Consider the following 23,675-nt stretch of genomic DNA (forward strand, 5'->3'; position numbering starts at 1 on the left):
AGGGTCAGACCTGCCAACAGTCTATCCTATGATGAGAGGAGCATTCTGTGGTATCTTTTTGCTGGAAGCATCACGTCAGCATATTATATTCCATATCAGCATGTCAGAGCAAGTCGAGGCAAAAAGTGTTGGTCAAATTTGGCCCAATGTAGTTCTTCAAAACGACATCAGCCTTATGCAACCCTTTCTGCTGAGTTCCTGTTTACATCTCTCTGTTGGTTATCATTCTTCTGGTTACATGGTAAACCTCAAGCTCAACTCTGAGAGAATGTTAGCTAACATTTGTAACTGAAGAAAAAAATCTAAAACTTAGGTGTGCCATAGCTATATTTAAATCAAGGTCTTGGGGTTGGGGATTTAGCTCAGTGGCAGAGCGCTTGCCTAGCAAACGCAAGGCCCTGGGTTCGGTCCCCAGCTCCGAGAAAAAAAAAGAAAGAAAGAAAAAAAAATCAAGGTCTTGATTCCAGTTCTGTCCCATCAACCATACACAGGGTCTAGATCAAGGGTTCTCAGTCTGTGGGTCTTGATCCCCTTGGGGGTTGAACAACCCTTTTACAGGGGCCAAATGTCACATATCCTGTATATTGGATACGTGATATGAAAATAGGGTTAGGGGTCACCACACCATGCAGGACTGTATTAAAGGGTCACAGCACTAGGAAGGTTGAGAACCACTGGTCTAGATCTGGATTCAATCTTGAAACATGGCTGCACCCATCCCAGGGGTCAGATATTCAGACTGTACACTTTTTTTCTTGTTGAATTTCCTAGCCGTGATTGGTTACTTTGGGTCCAGAGGAATGGGTGTCAGCCAACAAAATCATCCTTCTGGAGCAAAATGATCCCATCTTCCACCAAGTCTGAGGCCATGTACTCCTCCAGGTAAGCCCCTTCTTCTCACTAACTCTACCCACTCTACTTGGTGACGTCCTCTTTCTTTTATTCTCCTGTTTGCTCATTCACCCTTAGGAGGGCAGCCATAACTGAGCTCTGGGTGTGAAAGGTGTGAATCATGATAACATCATTTCTATTCACTGACAACTCGTTGTTTCTGGCTTATGGAAAGAAAAAAAAAAACCTTCTGAGTAGGTTTCAAGGAAAGCTTTGTCTTCCTGACACAGAAAACGACTTGAGGCAAGGCCATTTGCCCCTTGATCTTCCTTTTTCTTCATACCGTGGATGAAAACCAGATACACAGAGGTCATAGCGGAGCCACTAGACAACAAGTATAAAAACAAATGCCCCTGTCTCAGGGATAGGAGAAAAAGGAGACAGAACCCAAGGCCCAGACAGCATCATTAAATAGCTGTACATTCCCTGGATTGCTAGCTTTTGGAATGGCATTAGAAGATTAGAAGGAGGAGGCAGGAAGGGGGAGGGGAAGGAGGTAGGGGAGAAGGATGAGGGAGAGGAGGATGAGGAAGAAGAGGAGGAGGAGAAGGAGGAGGAGGACAAAAGGAAAGGAGGAGGAAGAGGAGGAGGGAGAGAAAAAGAGAAGGAAAGAAGGAAAGAAGAAAGGAAAAGAAACTATGAATGTTTACTTGTTTAAGTCAAAAGTATTTATGGCTGGCATAAAGTCTTCTTTGTTGATTTGACAAAGTAAGATGCATAGAACTGGAGACAGCTCAAACTTCCTTGCATTCCAGTTACATGCTGTGCACCAAGGATGTTTGCAAAAAAGCATATAATTCAAGCATCCCAACAAAAGAATAAGTATCCTTACTGAGTGGAGGGCCCCAAACCCACTGGCACTGAGGGTGTTGTGACATTGACTTACGAGGCCTATGGTAGGGACACCCCAAAAGCACATTTCAAAATCCAGGAACAACTGCCACAAGGTCTTTTCAGAGCCTTCGTCTTTCCTCCTTCTCCCGTCCTGAAACCAAAATTCAACAAGAAAAAGCCAAGAGCACAAACATCACAGCCGCAAATACCTCAGTGAAACCCTGAGCCATCTGGACTTCCTATGCTAAGGAATGTAACACGGTCTTAAAAAATGTTGTTGACAAGTTTGTAATAGCATAGAGAAAAGACACACACACACACACACACACACACACACACACACACACACACACACTAGTGTGTGTTTGGGAGGGTACGGCTGTGTTAGAGTGCCAACTACATGAAAATATTATAGGGAAATAAGTAAAGAAAAGCACCGTTGTGGTACTGTTTGGTTCAGTTGATCTAAGGACTTTGTGGTGAATTTTCTCTGCTGCCCTACACTTTCCCGGTGTCTGTCTGCTCTACTGTTGTGAGCAGAAAGAAAAAATTGACTTTTTCTTTGAAGATTCCAGGCCCTTCCACTGTCTGAGATCACTGCTATTGTCTCCGTCCAGGAAAGCAGGGGATCCGGGCTTCATGAAGGACAGCCCCTCCTGCAAAAGAGCCCCAATGCAAAACAGCTTCAAACACCAGAATGTTTGATTAATTCTTGAAATTCTTTTAAAAAGCCAAAGGAGTAATAGAGAAAAGAGAGACCAACACCTTATTTTTATTTTTTCAATAATTAATTGATTTATTCACTTTATATACCAATAGCTACCCTCTTCCCTTTCCCCCCTCACAAAGTCCCTACCCCCACTCCCTCCCATCTCCCCTGAGAGGGTGAAGGTCCCCCTGGGTATCCCCCCACCCCTGGCACATCGAGTCTCTGCAGGGGTAGGTGCATTCTCTCCCACTGAGGCCAGACAAGACAGCCCAGTTAGGAGAATGGATTCCACAGACAGGAAATATTTAGGGACAGCCCCTGCTCCAGTTGTTGGGGACCCACACAGAGACTGAGCTGTACATCTGCTACATGTGTGCAGGGGGCCTTGGTCGAGCCTATGTGTGCTCTTTGGTTGGTGATTCAGTCTCTGCGGGCCCCATAGTTGACTCTATTGATCTTCCTGTGGAGTTCCTATCCCCTTTGGGGCCCTCAGGACTTCCTTAAACACTTCCATAAGAGTCCCTGAGATCCACACAATATTTGGCTGAGGGTCTCTGCATCCGTTTCAGTCAGCTTCTGTGTACAGCCTCTCAGAGGGCAGTTATGCTAGGCTCTTGCCTGTCTGCAAGCATAGCAGAGTGTCATGAATAGTGTCAGGGGTTGGTCCTTGCCCATGGGATGGGTCTCAAGTTGGGGCAGTCTTTGGTTGGCTGTTTCCTCAGTCTTCATCTCTGTCCCTGAATTTCTTGCAGGCAGAACGAATTTTGGGTCAGCAGTTTGGTGGGTGGGTTGGTGACCTTATCTCACCACTGGGGCTCCTGCCTGGCTATAGGAGGTGGCCTCTCCGGGCTCAAATCACCACGGTTATGGGTCTCAGGCAATGTCACTTCCATAGGCCCCTGTGAGCCTCCCTGCCCCACCCCATCCCAGGTCTCTGGCATGTCCTAGAGATACGTCCCATTCCCCAACCTCCACTCTCATCAGCTGCAGATTTCCATTCATTCTCCTGGCCCTCTGGCCCTCTCTCATGCCTTTCCCCATACCTGATTCTGACCCCTGACCCCATTCCCCTCCCCATCCTCTCTCCCACCTTATGATTATTTTATTCCCCATTCTAAGTGAGAGTCAAGCGTCCTTACTTGAGCCTTCCTTCTCGTTTAGCTTGTTTTTGGTCTGTGGAGTTTAGTGTGTGTATCCTGTACTTTATAGGTAATATCCACTTGTAAGTGCGTACACACCATGCTTGTCCTTTTTGGTCTGGATCACTTCACTCAGGACAATATTTTCTATTCCACTGCCTGCAAAATTCATGATGTCCTCATTTTTTAATAGCTGAGTAATACTCCATTGTGTAAATGAACCACTTTTTCTGTATCCATTCTTCAGTTGAGGGACATCCGGGTTGTTTCCAGCTTCTGGCTATTATACATAAGGTTGCTATGAACATAGTGGAGCATGTGTCCTTGTGATATGGTACAGCATCTTTTGGGTATATGCCCAGGAGTGGTATAGCTGGGTCTTAATGTAGAACTAGTTCCAATTTTCTGAGAAACTGCCAGATTGATTTCTAAAGTGGTTGTATGAGTTTGCACTCCCACCAGCAGTGGAGGACTGTCCCCTTGCTCCACATCCTCACCAGCATGTGCTGCTGTCCTTTGAATGTTTGATCTTAGTCATTCTGACGGGTATAAGGTGCGGTCTCAGAGTTGTTCTGATTTGCATTTCTCGGATAACTAAGACGTTGAACATTTAAGTGCTTCTTGGCCATTTGATGTTTCTCTGTTGAGACTCTCTCTGTTGATCTATGTACCCCATTTTTAAAATTCGGTTATTGTGAGGCAAGCGGACAGTGATACCAGACAGAAGAACCGGTAAGGTTGAGTGAGCCCAAACCCCATGAACTCAGAATTGAGTAAGGTGGGTGTGGTGCCAGCTCCCCGCCTAACTCCACCTGCTCTGGAACATGTTGCCATGGCAGCCCACTAAGAGGACCATGACAGTCGGTCAAGTATACCTGAAATCCTTCCCCATGGTACTGGAGCACCACTAGCATCTCAAACCGAGCCAATGGAAAGCATCTACCCCTGGATCCCACCCTACTCCTCAATGCTTATAAAGTCCCTGTCCACGTGGCATAAGGTCCACAAGTTATTTCACCAAGAATTGTCTGATATTTTGGACATTAGCCCTCTGTCAGATGTAGGGTTGTTGAAGATCATTTTCCAGTCTGTAGGCTGCCATTTTGTCCTATTGACAGTATCCTTTGCCTTACAGAAACTTTCCAGTTTCATGAGGCCCCGTTCAACAATTGTTGACCTTAGAGCCTGAGTCATTGGACACCCTATTTTTAAATGGTGGCCTGTACTTACAGAAGCTAACAGCAGAGGAGGGACACATTATGAGATGTTGTGTAAATCTATGCAAATAAAACACACATCCTGGCACAATAAGAATTCTGGTCCCAGCCTCGACCTGAGCCTAGCCTAAAGAGACTATTCACGGAACATCTGTAAAGTGCTCAGTTTGCAAAAGCATTTATAGCCAGGAGTGCTTTAGACTTGTGCTGCCCCTGAGGTAAAGATGAGAGTATCATCCTACTTCAGACATATCAGTCAAGCCAGCTCAGACAAGAAAATAGCCACCGCAGATGGCCACCTCTAAAGTTTCTCATATCTAGTAGCCAGGCTGAGTATAAGAACACATGTGTCTGGTGGGGTTTAGAGCCAATTCCAAGGGGTGGGGTGGGTGAAGTAAACCACTGAGTGCTTCTAAGGCCCAAATGCCTGGAGTACCTGAGGGCCTTTAGAGACAAGAAACTGCTGGGCACACAGACCTGGGCCTTGCCTTCTCCTAGAACATCCTCCTCACAGATACCTCCTAGCTTTTAGTAAGGCCTAGGAGGCTCTTTCCCCAGGGGGCACCTTGTCATGGGGACTTCTGCTGACCTAATGAAGCACTATTTCTTGCCTGTTTAGTTCTCTTTGTCACATGTCACACTTCTCTGCAGTCTTCTAAACACATGTGCCTTTTGCTAAGGAAAATCCCCCTCTAACCAGCCCACTCATCCCGCACCCCCATGAGAGGAGAGATTTATGGCTGGTGCATCCACCCCTGTGTTTCCCACATCTAGGATGCTCTTGGAAGTCAAGACAATTGTGTGGAATGACTGGTAAATGAATGTCATCTCATGGGCACACAGAACCCAGTCACACAGCCGTGGACAATGACCCAGTCACAGCAGTAACCACCTGCTAAGTCACATTATTTGTATGGCCAACACTGCCAAATATGTATTTTTGACATCCATTTTCTCGACTGTTTTCTCCGGTCAACTGAGACATGGTTATGCCATTAGTTTCATAAAACAGGCGGCTCTACCGTGTGTAGTCACAGTCTGGGGACTTGAACGCAGCCTAATTTCAGAATCTGCTTTCTAACCCATCACATGATGCACCGAGTTGAATCTATCCAAACGAGTGGGTACCACTTTGCCCTACTCACTCCATGTTCCCCGGGCCAACTAGCTATTAATTGACTCTGTGTTCACAGTAAATACAGCAGTGGTTCTCTGGGGGCGGTGCCTGGCCTACCAGCATCAGCACCACTGGGACATCTGTCGAAGGGCTAAGTCTTGAGTTCTGCCACCATCTACTCGAATCACACCGAGACACAGTAGACGATGTACTCCCCTAAGCACAGGGGTACGACCTTCCCATCCCTAAGGCAGAACTGTTTCTCAGTGGTCTCATAGGGTAAAATGGGAAGGTCACCCAGTGCTAGAGCCACCCGGAGTTTAAGCTGTCCTGATTTCTTCCTGTGAGTTCGTGGAGGATATGTTTTCGGTTGCAATTTCAGGCCTTTGATTTCGGTCTCATCTGGTAGGGAAGATCCAGCCTGTCAGAGGGAGCAGGAGTCGGAGCAGGAGAATGTATTATTAATTACCATGTAACATTGATGAAGAGCCCAGAGGGGACCACAGCTGCAGGAGCAGTGGAGAGGCTGGCTCCTGCCTGCAGGGGAAAGTGATTAGCAACATTATAAAAGGAAATATTCATCCTGGGGTGGCCCTGAGCAAACACCTCCAGGGAACAGGAGGTCCCTCTTCTAGAACCTTCATTCCTGAGCCAGCACAGCTGCCTCCAGACCCAGGAAGGAAGGTGGGGGAGAGGGGAGTCTGGAGAAAAGGACCTGTCTCAATATTAAGTCCTCCCAGTGGTGGCTGCCAAGAGATTAGTAGAGCAGAGTGTAGCTCCAATGGTCTGACATGCCCAGCTTCCTTTCTTGAGAAAAAAAGTTCCAAGTGACCAAAGTGTTCTCACTTTTTGAGAAAAAGAGGGAGTCAGGGTCTGATGTCAAACTGCCTAGCTTGTAAATATAGTTAAGACAGATTCAGGGTTGGCAACTTTTCCGGCTACTTAGCTGCACTTCTCACCTTTTAGTCTCTGGAGAGCCCCATCTCGATCTTCCGTATGAAGGGACAGGGCCTCAGAGAGGTCACCGACACAGGGCAGTTGGGATCAGGTCACCTGTGCTACCTGAATCTGCTTCCTACATGAACCCACTCAGGCATAGTCATGTTCCTGCACCCATGTCGTCAAATGGTGAAACAAAAGGTGTTCTACTATGTTCCATGTCTCAGAGCTAAGCATGGGCCCTCCTCGTGCAGCACGGGACTGAACACTGGGATAACCACTCTGGGCCCCACAACAGTAATCCTAGAGGAAGCTTGGTGCCAGGGAGCCAACATCCTCCTATGTCCCAGATTCGATCTTGGACCTCTTATCTCCTAAGATAGCCCATGGACTGATTAATTACATTTTTACTTTGCTCCATAGAACTATTTTCTTAGACCACCAACTAACTGGGATCCCCAAATTCCTCCTCTTCCCTGAGACTCTCTTTTTCCATACACCAAACAGGACAGTTGGGATTCAAGAGTCAAAATCCTGGCCTCATTCGCTGTATGGTGAAGCCGTTGACCAAGTCAGAAATAATGGCATGAAAAGATGGATTTTCACAGTTGATGGTACCAAATTCTAGCACCTCCTGTGTATTATGGTCCACAGCCTTCATCCCAACTCTTTGAAGAAGCTGGGCTCATACAGGTCATGTTATAAGTGAAGATGATGCTCTCAGCCCTGTGACTTGGAGGCAGCGTCTCCCAAGAAGCATAATCTGCAATTCCCCTGTCACAGCATCAGGAGGCAGGGCCAAATGTTTGCAACAGGAGAGCACTACTCCTGAATGGACTATTGAGAAGGCAAGCATTGAAACAGGAGTTCCATCTAGTGCTCTCATCTGTCTGTCTGTCTGTCATCTGAGTGCACATGGACATGTTCTCTTTTGTCCTTCTTCCTTCTGTGGTGGCAGCAAGAAGACATTCATCAAAGGGTCAATTCCCTGATTGTGGTCTTCATAGCCCCCTAGAACAGTGGTTCTCAACCTTCCCAATGCTGCAACCCTTTAATACAGTTCCTTGCATTGTGGTGACCCTCAACCATAAAATTATTTTTGTTGCTACTTCATAGCTTTAACTTTGCTACTGTAATGAGTCATAATGTAAATATCTGACATACAGGATACCCAAAGGGGTCTCCACCCACAGGTTGAGAACCATGGCTCTAGAATCCTTTGGTAGTGCTGCTGCTGATACTCTCGTACACACTGTGCTAAGGTTTAACCACTAAGCGCCATTGACACCCGTGAGTTTCTTCAGACTAGCTTTCAGAATGTAGCCCTAAACTCGCCATCCTCCTGTCTCTGCTCCTGACTGCCAAGATTATGGCTGCCACCACAAAGGTTCCACACAGGCTTCCCTGCTTATGAATCACCCGGTCCACAGGATTCTGCACAGCAACACATAACAAACTAAGCTCAAGGCAGGAGCATCTCACACAATAAGCCTCTGCTTTTGGGTCCACAATGTGCCCTTTCTCCTGTGGCAACAAAATGTGAGGGTTTTAGCTCCTTCTAAATTTTTTCACTTGTAATCCAGACCACACCATGTCCCTGGGGGCTGAGCAAGCTGCTCTGTTTCCCAGGAAACCACTGTGAGTCTTGAAGACTTATTAAGCACTCCACAAACTTGAGGGAGTGTTTTCATACTGATGCTGCTAGAGCTAGAGTCCCCAGGGAGGTAGTGAGCTCTCCGTCCCTGCAGGTGTACAAGCCGAAGCCAAGCAAAGAATTTGGAGAGAGTGCTGCAAACAAGATTCTAACATCAGAAAAGATGAGCTCACCACCCTCCCCCCACCCTCCCCAAACAAACAAATATCGGTAGTTCACAGCCAAGTGGGCTGTCTCAGATTCCCGGATCTGCTGAGCAGCCTTGGGTAAGTTACTCAATTGCTCGTTACTCAAATTTAAGCTATTAATAGTGCTTTGCTCGCTGCATTACTGAAAGATTACATCATGAATTAATATGTGTGAAACATTTTAGCAAAATGCCTGGCACATGGTAAATCTATACCTGCTGGTTACTGCTGTCAGACTCTTCATTTTAATGTTGGAGTTAAAATGTTGTGTTGAAAACCTCACTCGATACTGTGTGAGAAATGACAAAGACCAGCTGCCCTGCCTAGTGACGTAGGGATGGAACTACTGGAGCCCTATGGACTCTGTCCCCCTTCCTGAAACAAGGGTCAGTGTGAGGACAGGGCATTTCAGATACTGTCTTGAGGTATGCAAACGTGCAAACACAGTCTGTTCAGATCTTCAGTTGAACAGATAGGGAAACTGAGGCATAGAAAGGAATGAGAGCTTGTTGAACACCAGAAGTTAGGAGGCAAATCCTTGCAAGAGAACAAAAGGGCCTCCTAGTCACCCTTCCAGAAAATGTCTCTCTCCCTCCCTGTGCTCCTCCTAGTACAACTCTGTGGCCATTAGCCCAGAGGGACTCCTTCACCAAGGCAAGACCTCCCACCACGGAAAGCAGGCGGGAAAGTCTCAGAAAAAAAAAAGTGTCAGGAGTGAATGAATATTGGGAAAAGGAGCCAGGAACCAGAGGAGGGAGGTGTCTTAGCTATGTGAGGGAGAGGCCTAGACTAGCTATTGGAAGAGAGCCTCTAACTTTACCATAGCCCTCTCACTCCCAACTCAGGTTACAATATGGTTCAGACCAGAGTTTGGGGATCTATCTGAGGCCAGATTCTTCCCCTACAAAGGGAATACCTAGCTGGCAATTGGGCTTGTCTAGAGCCACCAACAGGTCAGGCAGTGGTGGACCTTGCCTTAGGACACTAGGCCTTTCTTCTATCTACAAGAAAAAACTCACAGTGGTGACCACAGTCAGAATAATGATTGTGATCTTTATAACCGCACCACCGTGGTTGAAGTCACAACAGTGAGAACAATAGTGACTGCTTCGATTTTTCTTTGATGTTCAAAACAGGTCAGACATGATTCAGCTTTCTTTCCAGGACCTTTTTTTCCCCAGTTTTTTCCTTATTTTCATCCTGGTAAACACCTCCTTTGGCGAACAACATCCTCCACTTAACAGTAGAGCAAGTGGAGACACTGAGAGGATACAGGGGCTGAGACACCACAGCTGCCTCTTGGCACAGAGGGCCTGAAGCCCTACACAACTCATGTCTCGATCATATGTTATTAGAGGTAGATGGGCTTTCTTTACAGAAGTGTAAATTATCAGCGTTCATAGTCAAAGAGGATTTCCACACTAGGGAGTTACCATGTGTGCACAGCTGCCTTCCCATAGCTAAAAGCTCCCGTTGTAGTGGCTACGGAGAAACCAAGCATTCATTTTCCCCTCTGACGAGGAGTGGTCCAGACACGGATCTAGCCAGTTAGATTTATGTGTATTCAGGTGTTACTGTGCATTACAAAGCTCTTTCAGCTTTTTACCGTTCCACCCTCTTTCCTGCACAGAAAAGGGGTACATTTCCTGAGACCCCCCCAAAGCCATTTTATAACTACAAAGTGCCAAGAATGAAGATAGCAAGTTACCTGTTAGACATAGAACAAATGGCAAACAGAGCCTCAGTCCCCAGTGACGCCAGTGGCTACACTGGCCTCAGGTGGCCTACCTTAGACTTGCTTTACAGAGCAAACAGATTATAGTCCTGTAGTATCAAAATACTTATAAGTAATAAGGATTGTTACTTATATGGTGATGTGAATATGATATTACTTAGAGCTGCATTGTATTCAGTTCTAAATTTCCCAAGAGCAGGGCCTAAATAGGACCCAAGACCTTCTTAAGCCCAGAGCCAATCCCTCTACACAATCACACTCCTACATAAATGTGCGATCTTCTCCCTCTCCAAATGTACCAGCATCAGGACTTCGCTTGGACCAAGCTCAGAAGAGGCATCTATGCTGTGCTCTTCAGGCCACAACGTGGCTAGCCATTAGCATGATTCACATGAACAAACTCTTGAAGAATGAAGGAAGGATCCTGCCCTAAACCCACCTGCTGTGACATATCCAGGATCCTGAGGATCCATCCCAGAGACTTGGAGCAAGCATCCGGCTTAGCCCACAGTTCCCATCCTATCATCCTTCCTGTGCTGATGTCAAATTCATCCCAGTGCTGACAGGTGAGCAGAGCCAGCAATGTGGGGAGCAGGTGAAGTTCTGAATGGATGTGTGTCATAGACGTGGAGCATGGCCATGTCAAGGACCCAATGCCTCAAACCCACGAGAATGACAGAGCCTTTCCCAATTAGGTTCAGGGAAATGGTAAAGCCTGTATGCAGATGTTGTCAGTGTGTGGGAAAAGTCAACAGCAGCTTCCTCCCCCTGGATGTTTACAACCTGCGACTGGTCTGCTATAGAGACCCCCTACCAAGATTAGCTAAATCTGTCTTTTCATTCTGCTCTGTACAGTAAATTCACTTCCTTGCTCTGCTGTATAAATAAATGCACCGAGTTTCTGGGCAGGTGTGTCATATGTCTGTCTTTGTCCTTTCTTCATCCCCACGCCAGTCATCCCAGTCTTGATCACAGGTTAATTCCTAAAGCCATAGCAGTCGCAGCATAGTAGAGTCCTTCTGGACAGAGCTCATAGCCTAGAGCAAGACAGACAATGAGGAAGGGAACAAGAGATTCCCTTGACAGTGCCCTTCCCTTCCAAGGCATTTCAGAGTTTGTATTACTGATCCAGATCTCTTTACTGCTCCTCAAGGTGGAGTGCAAGTTGCTATTGCACAGAAGAGATGAGGAACAGAAAGGAGCTAAGACCAGATCCTTGAGGTCACCCCCCTTGACCAAAAGGCAACTTCATTTGTGCCTGGTTTATCTGGAAGCACTATCCCCCACCCCATCCTGCCTCTATTCACTGGATCAGCCATACAGGCAGGCACCTCAGTCTGGAGACCTGCTGCTTTCAGCACTATCAAATTAGCTACCAGAAACAACAGTCCCTCCCAAAAACCAGAGTCAAGCTGGGACACCATGTTGCCAGCTACACAAGGCACCCTCTACAGATCTTGGCACGGCTAGCTAGTTAGTTATTCATCCTCCAATGAGTATACAAACCCAGAGTTTCAGGCATGAGTTTGGGAGCATGTTCATCTGGGGAACCTGGATGATGAGTCCAGACCTGTCAAGAAATTTGGATATGTCTGCCCACAAAATGTTCCCGGATCCTCCCACTTCATCCCTGTCAGACACAGTAGAGAATGACAGCAGCTACGATGTTTCACAGACACAAAGTCCAGGCTGTGTCTGCTGTTAATAGGAAATCCCTCGCCTGGTTGCCAGTTCACCTAGCCCAACACCATTCAGACTCAGCTAAATGCTGGGCGAGTTGTGAATATGGATGAGAGATGGGGGTGGGATAAGGGTGGGGTTAGGGTGGGAATAGGGATGGGGGTGGGGAGTTATTTCATCAGGGTCCAACATGGAAGTCAGTGACTCAAAGAAGTCAACACGCAGGGAAGAGGTCTGCTTTGCCACCACAGGCAGAGCCGAATGACTTGGCTCCTTTCTACTCTTAGACGAAACACCACCCTATCTGATCAGATGCTTTGAACATGACATGGAGACTGTTTTGTTCTACAAATGTTGTAGTGGTTTGAATATGCTTGGCCCAGAGAGTGGCACTATTAGGAGGTGTGGCCTTGTTGGACTAGGCGTGGCCTTGTTAGAGGAAGTGTATCACTGTGGGGATGGGCTTTGAGACCCTTCTAGCTGCCTGGCAGACAATCTACTCCTGGCTTCCTTTAGGTGAAAATGTTGACCTGTCAGCATCTCCTTGCCATGCCTGCTTGGATGCTGCCATGCTCCTGCCTTGATGATAATGTTCTGAACCTCTGAACCTGTAAGCCAGCCCCAATTAAATGCTGTCTTTTATAAGAGTTGTCTTGGTCTCGGTGCCTCTTCACAGCAGTGGAAACCCTAACTAAGACAGAAGTGTATTGTGCCCCTACCGGACACTAGGGACCTACGGGGAAAGTATTAAAAGTAATCTTACACAGCTGAAAGATTACTAATCTAAAACACCGTCTGATGATGAATGCTCAGTACAGACTGAGAAGTGTTTCCTTTCTTCTCTCACTGCATTCATTCACTTACTCAAAGAACAGTATTAACTCTTGTGCTTTGTAGACCACAGACCCTGCTCTGGACATAGAGGACAAAGCCATGACCAAGACCAATAACAGGATACAACTGACAGGAAGGCAGGAAGATTATCTACTGCAGTAGTCATCCCCTGTTCCCAGGGGATGCCTGAGAGGTCCAAACCTTATATATGTACACTTTTCCCTATACACACACGTAGCTGTGCGCTAAAGTTTAAATTGGGGCGCGATAAAGGATTAGTAGCAAGAACCACAAATGCAATCACTGTAACAATGCATTGGGGAAAAGCTTTAATCCATCAAGAGGAGGAACAGCTGGTAGCTGGCTGGTTCAGGCAAGAGAGAGCACAGAACCCAGCACTGCACCATCAGGAGCTGGATAGCCTAGCCAGGGTGGGTGCAGAAGTGGGAAGCAGAGGTCTGCTGAATGGCTGTGGCAAAGCCCCGGATGAGGCAGAGAAGGGAGACTTGGGAACATAAAGCAAGAGATTTCTGTGTACAGGCAACACCCATGATGGAGGCCTGAGGTAGGACAAAGGTGAGGAGACTCTCGGGGCAGCCCACCCTGGGTCCCAACCTTATCCCTTAGGTGAGAGGGAGAAAGCAAGAATGACTCCTGGGACTTCGAGGCTGAGCTCAGGGAATACTGCAGATTCCAACTGCTCCCTGAAGGAGTAGGTGAATGGCGATCAAAAACTGTTGTGATTGCATAAGCACACACACAGCCTGCAGTGGCTGGGCTGGACCCAGACCCCGTGTCTCCTAGGTGCAGACACCAGTGTCATCTCCACTAAGCCGCAAGCATGGACTCTCTGAGAATCTGATTCAGAACCCCCCTTCTCCCCAAGAAAGATCCTGGCTGACACTGAGGGTTTGCTTCACAGGTTGGGGACCAGACTGAAGAGTGGGGATCTCACAGCCTCTTTCCGGAGCTATGCTCATCGTCCTGGTCAGAGTCACTGGAACTGAAAGCAGCCTCCAGCAAGGCTCTGTATCTGGGAGCCATGGTTACGGCTGCTGCTTGATTGGCAGGAGTTCCAGATGCTTGCCAGTCCTACCCTGATGCCTAGAGGTTGCCTGAGAAGCAGAGGCGAAGGCCAGGGGACACACTAGAGGTCACCAGTTGCCACTGGATACTACTGGCTAATCTTTCTCCCCCAAGTGATTCATTTCTGCATGGCATATCAATGTACAATCTTTTTAGAGCTCTGAATTAAAAATAAATTTGCAAGCACGTAACCAGATGTTACATGGGGAAAAGATAAATAACTCAGCCTGTCAAGGAACTGCCTCATCTCAGTCAACCCTCTCTCTTTCACAAGGTTTTAATTTTTAATTTCACAGCGGTAACTATAGCAACCTGCAAAAATAATATATTCCATAGCAAAACAACTTTCTTGGCTCAGGCTTGGCATCTCCATGTTCCTGCATTCTCTCCTCTCTACCAACTTCATGCAGTCTGTGCCCAGCGTTGATGAGAATTCTCAGCTTTGGTTTCACCTCCATTTATCCATCCATCTATCCATCCATCTAGTCATTCCCAAGGATCCTTGCCACTCAAAGTCACGGAACCCCTGATACCCTTTGTATCAGGGTGGTGATCAGCAAACTCAGACTCATGGAGGATGCCATCCTGCCCTGACCTCGCTGTTCCTAGATTAGTGTACATAGGAGAGGTTGCCTGTGCTGGGGGTGGGGGTGGGGCGATAATTTGTCCCGCAATCGTTTCTGTGTATTGAATTAAACGAGAAGAAGACTAAGCCAAGGATCGAAGTTCAAACGCAGGTGACATCAGAGGAGAGTACTCTAGCCAGGAAGGGAAGGAGAAGTGTTAACAAACCAGTTACCAACCAACTCCCAGTTACTACACTGGGAGTTCTAAAGCCAGTTCCTGGCATGCCCCAGAGCTGGAGTGATGAAATGCCAAGTCCTCATCATTGATCAAAAGCTGCTCTTAGGGGACCTTAGTTCCCAGGGAATCTTGGGAGCAGAGCAGCTTCCAGTGGCCAGGAAGTCCTCACAGAGATGCACATTGCCCCTCTGAATCAAAAAGCAGGCCAGCTTACTACACAGTATAAAGGGCTTGTATTCTTTAAGCTTGGTACGTCCTTATGATAATGTGACATATTAGGCTGTATGGGATTACATGGCTCTTTCTGTCATGCTGTGAAAATTGGAACTTAGGGAACCAATGTAAAAGCACCGATAATGGGGCTACTGTAATTTCTTTGGGTAAAAATCTAGACTTCGTGTATAAGAAAAAAGAAAAGGACAAAGACTCACATATGAGCATATGTACACAGACCCAGGGGCAGGAAAGAATGGTCAAATAGGGTTGGAGAGTCATCAAAAGCATTGAGCCAATTGGCTTCTTGCTGCTGAAAGTCTTTCCCTGGGAGAGTTGTAAACAAGTTCTACCTCTCCTCCTTAGAGCCCAAAGCAAACATGATCATAGGTCCACCAAAGTTCACTCTGAAGAAGCAGTGAGTTTGCTCACCTTACTTAAAGAGCAGTGGGTGAGGGGTTACAGACAGGAATGAGTATAGGAGACCTTAAAGCACTTCACCGGACCTTCTGTACCCAGCAGAGATGACTCTCTTGGCTGTGTAAATGAGGTCCCCTTCTCTAGTCCTTCCCCACCTACACACTCTAGCCCTTCCCAAGACCTCAAGGCCATGTGCAATTAGGGCAGAATTGTATACAGCTGTTGGGAGAGAGGACTGGATACTCGGGTGACCATCCCATAACCCCTGTCACCTCCCCTTCCTTCTATGAAGGAATGTCAAGAGTCGACAAACCCACCTATGATAATTCCTTGTGAGCAGAACCAGCCCTCCCAAAGATAGTAGCAGTTGAGTGGAGGATGATCTTTCACAACAATTCTGCAGGGGAGGAAGTCATCTTGGGGAAAGCTTGACCTCTCTGATGTAGGCAGATGCCTGGCAGCTGGTTGGTAAGAGCACGACATAGGTAACATGGTCCAAGGAAAAGCAGATCACCCCACTGTCTATGAAAACTGCAGCATTGCAAACAAACATGTGCAGAGTGAGGGAATGCCCTTCACGTACTTATGAGAAGATGTAACGCCAGGGTATATGGGGGCGGGGGACACTAAGTCATTTCTCTGTGCCTCAGTTTCCTCTTCTATAAGATGCAGTTCACTCAAGTGACTACAGCACTTATGGTAAGGAAGCAATTAAATGATGTGCTTTGATACCTAAGAATTGTCTAACCCGCATTACCTATGACTATTACATTTTTAAGTACATGGCATAGGTGCTCAGTCACAGGAATCAACAATGATCAAGAAGGCATGACTCCTCTCTTTGTGCTGCATGAAGCCTCGTGGGCATCCTCAGATGCTTCGTACAGAAATTTGGAGAAAGTCAGGTAGAAACGTGTTCATTAAGTATGCCTTCAATTTTGTTCAATACTCATAAGGCTGAAGGGATGCACACCATCATATAAAGCTAGTTAGGATGAGAGCCTGCATTGAAGGTGGCTTGCATTTTTATACTGGTTTTTTGAAAAAAAGAAGGAAAACTAGCATATTTCTTTCTCTGAGTTTCCATCACAAATTCCACTAGCTTCTTCGGGAAAGATCACCGCCACCCTGGGGGGATAGTTGCTTGTGCCTTTGATGGTCCACTTCAGTGCACTGTTGGAAAAGGGGAGGTCTCCATCAGAGTCACATCCTGGACTGACTGGTAAGAGTGGAAGAAGGGCTGCAACTGGGGCAAGCACCTGAAGACAGCCCTGACAAGCTTCAGGGGAGGGCTAGGCTTGTCGATGTCTGTTTTTGGCACCACAGGGATCAGCTCTGAGTGCCTGCCTGCCTGCCTAAGTCATGTTCCCCAAGCAGCCCTGTCTGTAACAAGCTGGCATTTTGTTCTTCTCTGGGCTCACGTCTCTCTGACTATTCTGAATACAAGCTGGAAAAGAAGGAAAAGATTTTCTGTTAACACCGTAAAACCATGTGGTTCACCTCTGTCTTCTTTTAGGAGTCTTTAGCTGACCTTTAATACATTTGTTAGCCACCTATATTTGTCGTGTTCTCTATCACCCTTTACCTTCTAGGGCTGTGATAGGCCAGCTCCTCTTGGATCGTGCTCATAAAGTGCTGTACCTTGGCTTGATAGTGGTTGGGTTACAGACTTTTCCTGGGGAGACACATGTCTACTCGCCCAAAGCACGGAAACCACCGAAGTTCAGCTTAGTGAACCAAGGAGCCTGACTGAGGTTACTTAGAGAAATCTAGGTGAGGGATTACTTATAGGAACAGAAATGACTCAAAGACAGTTGCATCACCAAAGCCCATTTCCGTGTGGGTGACAGCTCACAAAGCTGGGAACCTGGAGCACACTTCATTGCCTGTAGCAGCTCAACGGGTTGGAGAGTGTCCTTTCCAGATACCTCAGCTGGTCTGAGCATTTTCTAGGCGTCTCTGCTGGGCTTTGTCTTCCTAGGTAGTTAGCTGGCCTCTGCTTCTTCCAGGCAGCTGGGCTTGTCTGAGAGGTTTTGTTTTTTTGTTTGTTTGGGTTTTTTTTTCCCTGATTCTCAACAGCCTTAGCATCCATGTATATACTAGTGAATCTGATCATTTTCAGGAACTTCCTGAAACTACTTTGAGTTGTTGACTTCCAATATTACACTCAAACAAGCTTTCCTGTAGTATGTCACTTTCCTTTAGAATATCTTAAGAAGTTCCCTCCAAAGTGGAAGGTTTTAATCTCAGAGGACACCACTATACAACAATAGTATCACATGTTTGAGTCTCTGTGGGGGAGATTGGTACCTCCCCTACACTATAGGAGCTTCTGTCAAGACACATAAACAAGGGTGGTCATGAATTCAATGTAGAAACAACATGCTTTTTCTGGAACTAAAAGCAGCTGGGCATATACGTACTATGTAAGAAGGAAGCCCTATCTCCCACTGGACTCGATAAGCTTGGAGCATGTAAGTTTGGGCCGCCTGTTAGTGGCCATCCTTTCTTCTAAGTGCTGGAGGCTTGCAAGCAGGATAAAGCTAAGCAGAGGTGGTGGCCCGTTGGGTCCCTTTATGTAGTCATCCCTGGAACCACCGTTGAAGGACAAGAGTAACGCATCAAGTCTGCTTTTTCTCAACGAGAATTTGGGTTTTATCAGCAGCTGCAGGGATGGTCTTTTTTTTTTTTTTTTTTTTGGTTCTTTTTTTCGGAGCTGGGGACCGAACCCAGGGCCTTGCGCTTCCTAGGTAAGCGCTCTACCACTGAGCTAAATCCCCAGCCCCTGCAGGGATGGTCTTAACCACACTACAATGAGTATCCCCTGGTTAGAGGTTTGTGACCATCCAGAACCCATGCCAGCTTCCTAAACACATCCCACCCTCCTTAAGATAGCAGCATCACAGCCAGATGGTAGCGGTGCACACCTTTAATCCCAGCACGCAGGAGGCAGAGGCAGGCAGTTCTTGGGGTTTGAGGCCAGCCTGATCTACAGAGTGATTTCCAAGACAGCCAGAGCCACACAGAAATCCTGTCTTTAAAAAAAATTGAGAGAGAGAGACAGAGACAGAGAGAGAGAGACAGAGAGAGAGAGAGACAGAGAGAGAGACAGAGAAAGAGAGAGAGAGAGACAGAGAGACAGAGAGAGAGACAGAGACAGAGAGAGAGACTTACTTAACATTACTCTCTTCTGCTAAACACATCTAGAGCTGTTCTCAACTTGTGGGTCACAACCCCTTTGGGCATCAAATGACCCTTTCACAGGGGTCACCTAAGACTATTGGAAAACACCGAGATTTACATTATGGTTCATAACAGTAGCAAAATTACAGTTACAAAGTAGCAACAAAAATAATTTTGAGATTCGGGTCACCATGACACGAGGAACTGTACTAAAGGATGGAAACTTTCTGGAAAGTTGAAAACCACTGCTCTAGAGGAATCATGGGTTCCAATACCCCTCTGTCTCACTCCACACTGCAACCTGTGTCCTCACAGAAACCAGATAAGTTGAGGTTCTTCCAAGCAGCCCTAAAATGTCCCCTGTGCTGTCTTTTCTTCTCTCTTTGGGGGATGTAAAGAATCTAGAAAAGAACCCAAGAGCCTGAAAGCTGTCAGAGGCACTAGGTGGCCTTTCCCAGATCCCTGATGACCATGAGCAGTTGATCACAGCCATTAGTCTTCTTTGGCAAATACAATACAGTAACACTTTGGACATCTAGCCTAAAGCTCTCATCAGGAAGGAGACTCAGCTTAATGACTGCAAATATTTATTGAGCTCCTAGCCTGTGCTTGCTTAGACCTCACCCCCTGTGCTTCTCTTTATCCTGCACTGCCCACGGTTGCTTCTCTCCTCATCTGTCTTCTCCATATGCTCGTGAATCTCCCCAAAGACAGGCCCTTATCTGTCTTCTCCTCTGCACCGTGCTCCAGGTACCCACTTAATTGCCAGGCATATTGTCAGTGCTTAGTAAGTGTTGATAGAATGAATTTGCAAATGACCATTTGCACAAATTTGCTGTGAGGCTTAAACATTGTTCTGACTAAGAAGGTACACGGCACACAAGAGGTCCTCAGCGAATGTTCACAAAGGGAAAACGAGACAGGGATGATAAATGTGGGTTGGGCAAAGCTTTCAGGGAGGGCATATTTCAGCTATGTTTTATCCTACCTCGGACTCCTCAAAGAACTCATTTCTTTCTGGTCTTTCCGGGTAATCACAGACTCTGCAGAGGGGCCTCCATCCAGAGGCTCTGGGATGTGGCAAGGGTGCCACAACACTTCAATAAATAACTCGTGCAAGGCTTGTGCTGTAAGAGCAGACTTCTCGCCCTTGCCTGGGTGTGGGATGCCTGGTGTGCCTCTAGGGAAAGAAATCTCTCAGTTTCAAGTTTTATCTTGGGGAAGGTTAACTCTTTGTATCCTGTCCCTGTTGCAGACAGGCTACAGAGACTTAGACCAAACCTGCCAGAAAAATGTTCCAATGGCCACTTCCTAATAGGAAGACGATGGCTGTATTCCATCTGTGAGGGGCGGTGCTTATCGTCAGCTCGACGGGATCTAGATCTCACAAACCTGTGGGGATCATCTAGATTAAGTCAGCCTCTGGGCATGCCCGTGAGGAATTATCTTCACCAGACACATGGAGATGGGAAGACCCACACTAAAAGAGGGGCGCCTCATTCCCAGCCTTGGTTCCTAGACTGCAGAGAAAGGAAAGAGCGAGGTGAGCGTCCTCTCCCTTTTCCTGACTGCAGAGGCAATGTGACCAGCTGCTTCAAGCTCTGGTGCCCTGATTTCCACAACATGATGGAGTATACCCCCAAACTGCGAGCCAAAGTAAACCTCTTCCTTCAGTCAGGGTATTTTGCCACAGCAATGGGAAAAGTAACTAAGATAGTACCCAAGTGGCATAAAAAGCACTGCTTGAGCTCTGGAGCCAGATGTCTATAGTCCTACCCTGGCTTTAGTCATCTGTTAGTTTTGAGACCTATGACTACTTAGCGTCACTGAGCTTGACCCTTCACCTATAAAGTGAGATGTTGATATTAATAATCCCAACACCGGAGGGCCGTGAGAAAGATGACTCTGTTGTTCTGATAACCAACGGGATGCTGTTTTGAATGCCTCTATTTTCATTTCTAATATGGTAGCTTCGGTAGATAAATGACTGTAAATGAAAACTCTTTGGGTTTTTTTTTTTCTCATTTGTTTTGTTCTCATTAACTTTTAAAAGGTTCCTAAGACCCAAATGTTGGAAACCACTCTCTGCTCAATGAAGATCATTGTTCCAACTATGTAGATCATTTAGTCCTTAAGACTTTTATGACACTTTCCCAACAATGTGGACAGATGTCACAGTGTCTAGATCATGTCTAGACATCTTCCCACCAGCCTGTTGTTCTAGCTTTGCACTGTGTGCAAACCTGAACTTTGCAATCCTAGGCAAGCCACTTCCCCACTTTGAGCCTGCCTTCTCGTCTCTAAAATAAGGGAATTATACTATTACCCTGTATACTGTATACTATATACTATATACTAATATACTATTACCCTGTAGTTCATGCAAGAATTGTGTGTGCCGACGCATCTGCATTATTAATTCACACAATTAACATGTCACAGTGGACTACAGGTGGCTGCAACAACAGAAATCCATCTTCTCCACAGCTGTGGAAGACGGAAGTTCAAATCAAACTGTTAGCAGAATTGGCCTCTGTGGGGGTTCTCTTCACCCAACTTCAGAAAGCCATCTTCTCCTCAAGGCCCCATAGGTTTTCCCTCAGTGTACGTTTGTGTCCTGATCTCTCCAAATAAAGGCACCATGGTATGGATTAAGGGTCTCCCATATTACCTCATTATAACTCAATTACCTCTTTAAAGACCCTGTCTCCAAATACAATTGCACCCTAAAGGACTGGGAGGTAGGGATGGGGAGGAAGAAGTGGGAGAGGGCACAGTTCAGTTCATTAAAGCATATATATTAAAGCATATAGAAATTCTTTCCTGTGGCCTCAACAATGCATCTTTCTTCCCTACTAACCTAGAGGTATGGCCTGGGCTTGGACCACTAGGCCCTGTAGGGATCAGTCCTTGGGTGCCTCAGGAGAAAAAATGACCTCAGACAAGGCTGGACATTCCCAAAGGGGGCTCTCTGGTGACTTACCGGGCACCCACCACACGCCCTGCCTTAACCTGCACCCTTGCCTTTTCTGAGCCTCAATTTGCAAAACTAGAGCAAGTGATTTTCAGAGGGACAAATGTGGTGAACTTCAGTCTCTGCAGCCCCCTTTATTCCTTAGTGCTACTCACACTAAGTGCATACTATGTGTGGGAGAGGTATTGTGCTAGGGATACTGGGAAAATCCTGACTCTGCTAGAACTGATGTTATCCTGGAGTGGGGAAACAGCCAAACATGAAACGAATATACAAGTCTAGTGCATAGTATGTGAACAGTGAGTAAATACCATGAAAGAATGGGTGTGGCCAGTGTGGCAGCAGCGGGCACTTAGAGTATGAACATCGAGAAAGGCCTTTCTAATAGACACATAAGGAGAGGAGCCACATGGGTATCTCAGAGAAGTGCCTTACAAGCAGAAGAGGCACGGATGTGCCCTGCACACCCACAGAGCGTTGCTGGAGCTGAAGGACCAAGGATGAGACTAGGCACAGGAGAAATGAGAGGACTGGCTCTGTCTAGCCAGGATAGAAGTTCCCGGGGCACTGAAAGATCTAGCGTTTCCTAGAGGCACAGGAGTATCCTGAGAGCAAGAAGGAATGTGACTTTGCTAGATTTTACTATCAGAGCAGAACCAGGTGACAAAATGAGATTCCCACAGACCCTCCCAGCTCATAAAGCAAATTGGCCAGATGTCCACTCTGGCCCTCCATCCCTGAGTGGTACCACCCAGCTACCTACGCCAGTGCCTTACATTTACAAGCATGTCCACAGCCTGTCTTCACTGTAATTCTTGCTTCTTCAGGAGACAACCTTAGAGCCCTTAGAACCAAGAGGTAGTTAGGAAATAGGCCTGGGAACCCAAGTACAGGGTTGAAATTCGCTCTACTTAGAGTCTCTGGGGCCCAGTCTTCACCTCTGTAAAACGTGAACAAGGATATCCCCAGACCCAGAGTAAATGGAGTCCCAAATATCTGGATAAGTAAAACATATCACAACACAGTTATGGGGTTAACGGGCATCAACACTTTTAGTCAGTCTGTGCTGTTGCAGTCTTAACACCAAGAAACTGTTACCACCAAGAGAAAAATCTAAGGTCACATGGGTTGTTTTTCAACCAGCTACCCCACCCCCAACCCAAGTCCACTCACATTTGAGAACAGAAACTGAGTGGAGTCCGGGCGCTCATTACCACCCAGGTTTTGCTGTCCATCTGCCTCTCGTAGTTGTGACACGGGAAGATGAGCCCATATAAGATGTGTCCTTGGGAGTGAGAGCCGAGTATTCATAGCTCTATGAATGGTCCCAGCACCCATGCCACCTGGGAAGGCCACCTGGCAGACGACCAGCAGCCATGAGAATGCTCTGTGAGTTGTGGCAGCATCTGTGCCCAAGACACTTAGGAGTGAACTGTGATTACCTAGGGTGAAGAATTCCTAGAGAAGTCCTGTGGCTTACAGCAGCAGATGCAGACAAGAGTTGACCACTGGGTCTGTCCTATGGAATATTTGACTTAGCAGAATCCACTGGTGGCCTCTCTTCCCCCTTGTCCCAGTCAGTCCAGGGCAAAAAGGCGCTAACAGCCCCTCCCGGATTTGAGAACCTTCAGTATCACTTTCTAGATGCTTCCTGGCTCTCCAGCACTAGATTCTGCTCTATGCATGTTCCTTGGGTCTCCTGGGTGAGCCCCTTGGAGCACCATTTTGCAGGCGAGAAAACTGAGGCACACTGGTACCTGGGGAGGTACAGACAGGTAGACGGTGATGGTGACAAACTTTGAGCTGTCCTGAGCCCTTGAGCTTTTCCCCTGAAAAGCGGCCTAGTGATTAAAGCTGACGCCCTCTGGAGCAGCCTGCAGAGTTCAAAGATAATCAGGTGCCTCTTCAGTTTCTTCATCCAGAAAAAAGAAGCTCAGACCCTTGAGAAGTCATCGTGGGGATTAGAGAGGGGCAGTGAGCACCACCTTCACTGAAAGCTCACTCTGTCACCCCACACACCCCTCCTCTGCCCACCAACTCTGCTTCTCTGGCTTCCCT

The 23,675-nt window shown here is 46.9% G+C and overlaps 1 long non-coding RNA gene across 1 annotated transcript; it reads left to right on the forward strand.

Moving 5' to 3' along the window:
- The first annotated feature begins 749 nt into the window (after positions 1 to 749).
- Positions 750 to 12,163, forward strand: LOC134486441 (uncharacterized). Its single transcript, XR_010065385.1, has 3 exons — positions 750 to 882; positions 7,354 to 8,766; positions 10,726 to 12,163. It is a non-coding gene; the product is annotated as an uncharacterized LOC134486441 (long non-coding RNA).
- Positions 12,164 to 23,675: the final 11,512 nt, after the last annotated feature.

This window comes from Rattus norvegicus, chromosome 3 (assembly GCF_036323735.1).
Source record: "Rattus norvegicus strain BN/NHsdMcwi chromosome 3, GRCr8, whole genome shotgun sequence".
Taxonomy (NCBI): Eukaryota; Metazoa; Chordata; class Mammalia; order Rodentia; family Muridae; genus Rattus; species Rattus norvegicus.